The 6,063-nt window shown below is 40.2% G+C and overlaps 1 pseudogene; it reads left to right on the plus strand.

Moving 5' to 3' along the window:
- The window catches only part of LOC110287851, an 11,700-nt pseudogene extending 8,588 nt beyond the window's left edge, over positions 1-3,112 (plus strand).
- Positions 3,113-6,063: the final 2,951 nt, after the last annotated feature.

Here is a 6,063-nt window from a genome sequence, read left to right on the forward strand (position 1 = left end):
CATACTTAGTTTTTAGACTGTATACATTAGTTTCTCCAGAAAACCTTGAGCTTCTTGCAGTTAGGATCTAATTGCACAACCAGCAGAAAGGAGTGACTGGAAGCTCGAGTGCAGGTCCAATGACCTTACCTACCTTCTGCTTTCTTGGACGAATGTTAATGTTTAGCAAGTTCAGCTGTGATTACTTTAAGCAGGCATAGCTGGGTTTCTTATGCATCACCATTCTCTCTCTCTCTCTCTCTCTCTCTCTCTCTCTCTCTCTCTCTCTCTCTCTCTCTCTTTGTCTTTGTGTGTGTGTGTGTGTGTGTATGTAGGTGGCAGCAGACATAGAAAATTTAGTAAGTATTGTCTCTATTATAAAGATGCCTATCACATGTAGCAGAGGATGTCCTTGTCATCTGACATCAATGGGAGGGGAGTCCCTTGGTTCTGTGAAGGTTTGATGGATGTCCCAATGTAGGGGAATTTGAAACCAGAGAGATAGGAATGGGTGGGTGAGTGGGTGTTTTAGGAGGGGAACACCCTCATAGAGACAGGAGAGGGGTGGGCTAGGAGGCCTCAGGGAGGGGAACAGTAAAGGGGATAACATTTGAAATGTAAATAAAGACAATATCCAATGAAAATTTTAAAAAAATAAAGATGTCTTGTACCCTTCTGCATTTATTTAATTTATGGTTGTATCAGCATTGACTATTATGGTTAATGCATCTGGACCATGCTCAAGGTCATGAAAATCTTAAATCTGTTGACAAAGCAAATGTTTCTGTTGCAGGGGTAGAAGACTAGGAGATATCTAAACAAATATAAAATGGAGTCAGGGAAAGATGGAGTTACCTTTACTCANTTTACTGTCAAAGCATATATACATCTTCAAACATGTACAATTCCAAGCCTGGTCACATATCAGCACATGTGTAAATTTTGACTAATGAGAATTCTCAGAGTAATCACATGCCCTTATGTATGGGTTGACAGGAGGGCAAGTTCCAAGTGTGGTCACATGATGGTTCATATGCATATTTNAAAACATGTACAAGTTCCAAACATGATCCAGGATCANCACACATACATGAGTGTATTGATACTCATGCAAGCTGTGAGCTTGGTTACATATCAGTGCATATGCATGCATTCACCCACATGTAGTTCTGAGCACAATCACATGTCTACACCATATGCATGCTTACATGCATGCAGTTTGGAGCATAATCAAATGTTGGTGTATATGTGTGTACTATAGCATGTACAAATTTTAGCACAGTCCTGCTGTATCTGTAGGATGCTATTTTGTTGGAGNCATCCATCACATCTGGCTCTGACAATCTTTCTGGCTTCTCCTTTGTGTAGTTCCCTAAACNCTGAGGGGAGTATTTGATGCAGATATCTCTTTTAGCACTTAGTCANTAAAAATCTCTGGCTCTCTGTATATTTTCTTGTTGTATATCTCTGTCTTGGCTCCCATGTACTGCAAGAGGCTAAGCCAGACATTGATCTATAAGTATAGCAGAATGTAGTTAGGAGTCATTTTATTGCTATGTTCCTTCAGCAGAACAATATTTGGGTTTGCCCTAGGACATTGCCCTATCTACTTTCAAGATTTTGGACACCCAAGAAGTATCAGTCATGGGTTCCATTTCATGTAGTCAGCCTTAAATTCAATATGAAAATGGTTGTTTATTTATACAACAGTTGTGCAAGAGTTGTTCCAGCATAACTTGCAGAGAAGAAACTATTGTAGATTGGGGGGGGGGGTTGTAGCTGGATTGATGGCTACGTTTCTCCTCTAGAAGAATGCAGTATACCACCCAGTAAGATGAGCACTAGTCCGTGGGGATAAAGGGTCTAGTTAGGCACCATCTCAAGTTCTTTGTGTTCAACAAGATATGTAACTGATGTAAGATTTGATGCATAGATGTGAAGAATTGCAATATCTTCTTGACACATTGTTTTCCTTGATGAGTATGTAGTGTCCTTCCTCATGTATTCTTATCAGTGTTGGCTTGAAGTTTATTTTGTTATGTGTTAAAATGGCTACACTTGGCTTACACAGTATTGCCAGCGACATTAGCTAGCGCTCACTCAACTCTTTCTAACAGGAAAGCAGCGGACTACAAGAGACTGAACTGTATCTGCCTCTATTTCCAACAGACTCAAGTTCAACTTTCGCTCACGAAAATAGCCGGGAAATTTTTATTAAAAAAAAAAAACAGTTAATATAAAATTATAGCCAAAAAAGAAAGGGAACCTGAACTTTAGTAACACAGCTGGAGCAATCCACAGCGGCCGCAGGAGCAGCGGGAGAAGAGATTTAATTTAGTTGATTTTCTGTGGTTGTTGGTTGTTCACTAGTCTCATGGTGATGGAAGCTGCACATTTGAAGGGACTGAGAAACTGCTGGAGGTCTGGTTTTCCAGATAGCAGTCCGATGCAAGCCAGGGATTTGGGGATCTTCGTACCATCCCAAGATCTGAGTGGGATGTCCTTTTGAAGGATGTGCAGTGCTCAATCATAAGTGTGACAAAGACTGACAAGCAGGAAGCTTATGTACTCAGTGAGAGTAGCATGTTTGTCTCCAAGAGACGTTTCATTTTGAAGACGTGGTACCACCCTCTTACTGAAAGCACTGGTTCCCCTGTTGAAGCTTGCTAGGGATTACAGTGGGTTTGACTCAATTCAAAGCTTCTTTTATTCTCCTAAGAATTTCATGAAGCCTTCTCACCAAGGGTACCCACACCGGAATTTCCAGGATGAAATCGAGTTTCTTAATGCAATTTTCCCAAATGGAGCAGCATATTGTATGGGATGCATGAATTCTGACTGCTGGTACTTGTATACTTTGGATTTCCCAGAGAGCCGAGTAATCAGTCAGCCAGTTCAAACCCTTGAAATTCTGATGAGTGAGCTTGACCCAGCAGTTATAGACCAGTTCTACATGAAAGATGGTGTTGCTGCAAAGGATGTCATTCGTGAGAGTGGAATTCGTGACCTGATACCAGGTTCTGTCGTTGATGCCACACTGTTCAATCCTTGTGGCTACTTGATGAATGGAATGAAATCGGATGGAACATATTGGACTATTCACATCACTCCAGAACCATTGGTTCTGGAGTGATGTGAAAAGACACACAGGAGGTGGTGGCTGCTTTCTAGATGCTGATCCTGAGGGCCATGCTGACCAGGACCACGACCGCATAGTTGCAGAAAGCCCTAGGTGTAATGATATTGTAATCATTTTGAAGTGTATGCATTATTATATCAAGGAGGTAGGTATCTGGCATGAATGCTCTCTTCTGTGTTTAGGTGTTCTATGTCACTCTTGCTGTGGAACTGAAGTGCATGTTGAGAAGAACTTTGACTGTATGAGTCTTTATGACACTTGTAAAAATGATACAATTTAGTTTACGCTCAGTGTAATGTTTCTGCAGACATCATCCAAAATTCCCCACAGACAAGGCTTTTGTCCCCATTAGATGCAGCCTCAGCTGACATCTGCGACTGTTCTATTAAATTGCGGCCAGAGTTTTTACATCCAGTTACTTCCACTTTCTAGGGCATATTCTCTACTAGTGTTACTCAACACCAATTTCTACTTCATACAGGTGTTTTATGCAATGGCAATTAAAGATTTTCTTCCACAAGTTGAGTCTTTGTAAGAAAATGACTCCAGTTGCTTGTTTTATGTTCTGCTGTTTTAATAGTTACTCCTGCATTTAGAGTCCTATGGTTTTTCCACCACCTTTGATGAAGCAATACACTGTTACACTGTGGGCTTATATTATAATTTTACAACCTAGGTGAGAGTTTGGAGATGGTCCCTTGCTTAATTTTTTTCCTAAGACTTAAGAATGTGGTCTCTTTATTGGCATGAACTTCTGTGGAATATAAATGGCAAAACTGAATGTGTCAAATGAAAAGAACTCAGTCTCCAGGGCGATGAGCAAGGAGAACCCATTAAAGAAAACTCCATGGAAATGATAGGCTGTGCCGAGCACCTTAATTAGCATTAATGGAGTGCCTACCATGCCTTAACTAACTTACTAAGTGATAGGAATGTCCACTATGTCAAAGCAGAAATGTAGTCCTAAGCATTCTGACCCTGCTTGTGGACGTTGTACATCGTGGTGCGGAGCCTAGTGCGCACCACGATGTACAACGTCCACAAGCAGAGTTAGGCACCATCTCAAGTTCTTTGTGTTCAACAAGATATGTAACTGATGTAAGATTTGATGCATAGATGTGAAGAATTGCAATATCTTCTTGACACATTGTTTTCCTTGATGAGTATGTAGTGTCCTTCCTCATGTATTCTTATCAGTGTTGGCTTGAAGTTTATTTTGTTATGTGTTAAAATGGCTACACTTGGCTTACACAGTATTGCCAGCGACATTAGCTAGCGCTCACTCAACTCTTTCTAACAGGAAAGCAGCGGACTACAAGAGACTGAACTGTATCTGCCTCTATTTCCAACAGACTCAAGTTCAACTTTCGCTCACGAAAATAGCCGGGAAATTTTCTGCTTGTGGACGTTGTACATCGTGGTGCGGAGCCTAGTGCGCACCACGATGTACAACGTCCACAAGCAGGTGTAGTCATGTTTAAGTGCATATGTATGCACTGGTCACATGTTAGAACTTACACATGTAACATTTATGCAATTTCCAAACACTGTCACATGAAAGCACGGATGTACATGTTAACATCACATCCAGGATCTGGACATGGTTACACTCTGGTACATATGCACATGTTCATGTGAAGGATAGAGGGCAACTTTCAGGAGCTGGATCTCTCCTTTCACATGTGGGACCCAAAGATGGCACTCAAGGATCAGACTTGACAGCAGGCAGGCACCTTTCCCAACTGAATCATCTGGTCATCCTGATTATTACTAATTTATTTGAAAGTAAAAATATAATTCAGGATCCTTGAATTCAGAGAAAAATAAGATTATGTTGTTATTGTACTGTTTAACGAATGCACTTTGCATTAATCATTTGGGGAAATGTTAGTATTAAAAAAAATAAAACACCACTGAAAAGATAACTTCTCAGTTAAAAGTGCTTGCTGCTCTTGAAAGAGGACTTAATCTTAGTTCCCAGCACCCATATCAGGTGGCTCACAGTTGCCTGTAACTCTACCTCTAAAAGATCCAGTGTCTTCTTCTGTCCTCTATGGGTACCTGTGCATGCATTCCCAAATGGCAGCTTTTCTTTCTATTAGAACACACACACACAAAACATAAATCTAAAATCAAACATATAGGCTAGTGAGATGACTCAGCTAGTAAAGGCACTTGATATTCAGTCTGACAAGTTGAGTTTGGTTTCCCAGAACCCACATTGTAGAAGAGAACTAGCTTCTGCAAGTTGTCCTCTGACTTTCACACTCACACCATATACCATGATTATGCCTGCCAACAAACTACTACATGTAATTTTGAAAACAAATATTTTTAAATTAATTAAATGTGCTTACCCAGGCTATTGTAGTAAGTATTCTCAGAGTGGGGAAATCAGCAAATATTGATGAGACTAGATTCTTTCAAGGTTTAATCTTTACAAAAGGTAAATATTTGTGGCAATGAATTTGCTCCTCACTGGTTGAAATAATCTTGCTGAGGCCTTTGGCCTTAATCCTCTAACCCTCCTGTCTGATACTTTCACTCTTCTCTGTTCAAATTCCATGTCAGTAATTAGCCAGCACCTAATAAATACTAAAGGTACTCCAGGTCAGTCTCCAGATGTGACCAAAATCCGGGCTTATTTATGCTTATGAAAATGGTGGCCAGGGATATTTCTCTGAGGAACAGAAATACTTGAAACAATAAAAGTGTTTTCGTTTACACTACTGTGTATGAAACCTATAGTCTCATGTAGGTTAGATGCATACTCTGCTGCTGAACTACAAGCTCAGCTCATGCTATTTTTTTTTCAAATTTTAGAATTTCACAGCATGTCTTTGTTTCTATGGCATTTTCTTAGTCAAAAGTGTGATGTGTTTTCTGAATTTTCTGTAAAGAAATATACCCCCTTGTCTTAGTCAGGGATTCTATTCCTGCACAAA

Source organism: Mus caroli, unplaced genomic scaffold (genome assembly GCF_900094665.2).
Source record: "Mus caroli unplaced genomic scaffold, CAROLI_EIJ_v1.1 scaffold_18447_1, whole genome shotgun sequence".
Classification (NCBI taxonomy): domain Eukaryota; kingdom Metazoa; phylum Chordata; class Mammalia; order Rodentia; family Muridae; genus Mus; species Mus caroli.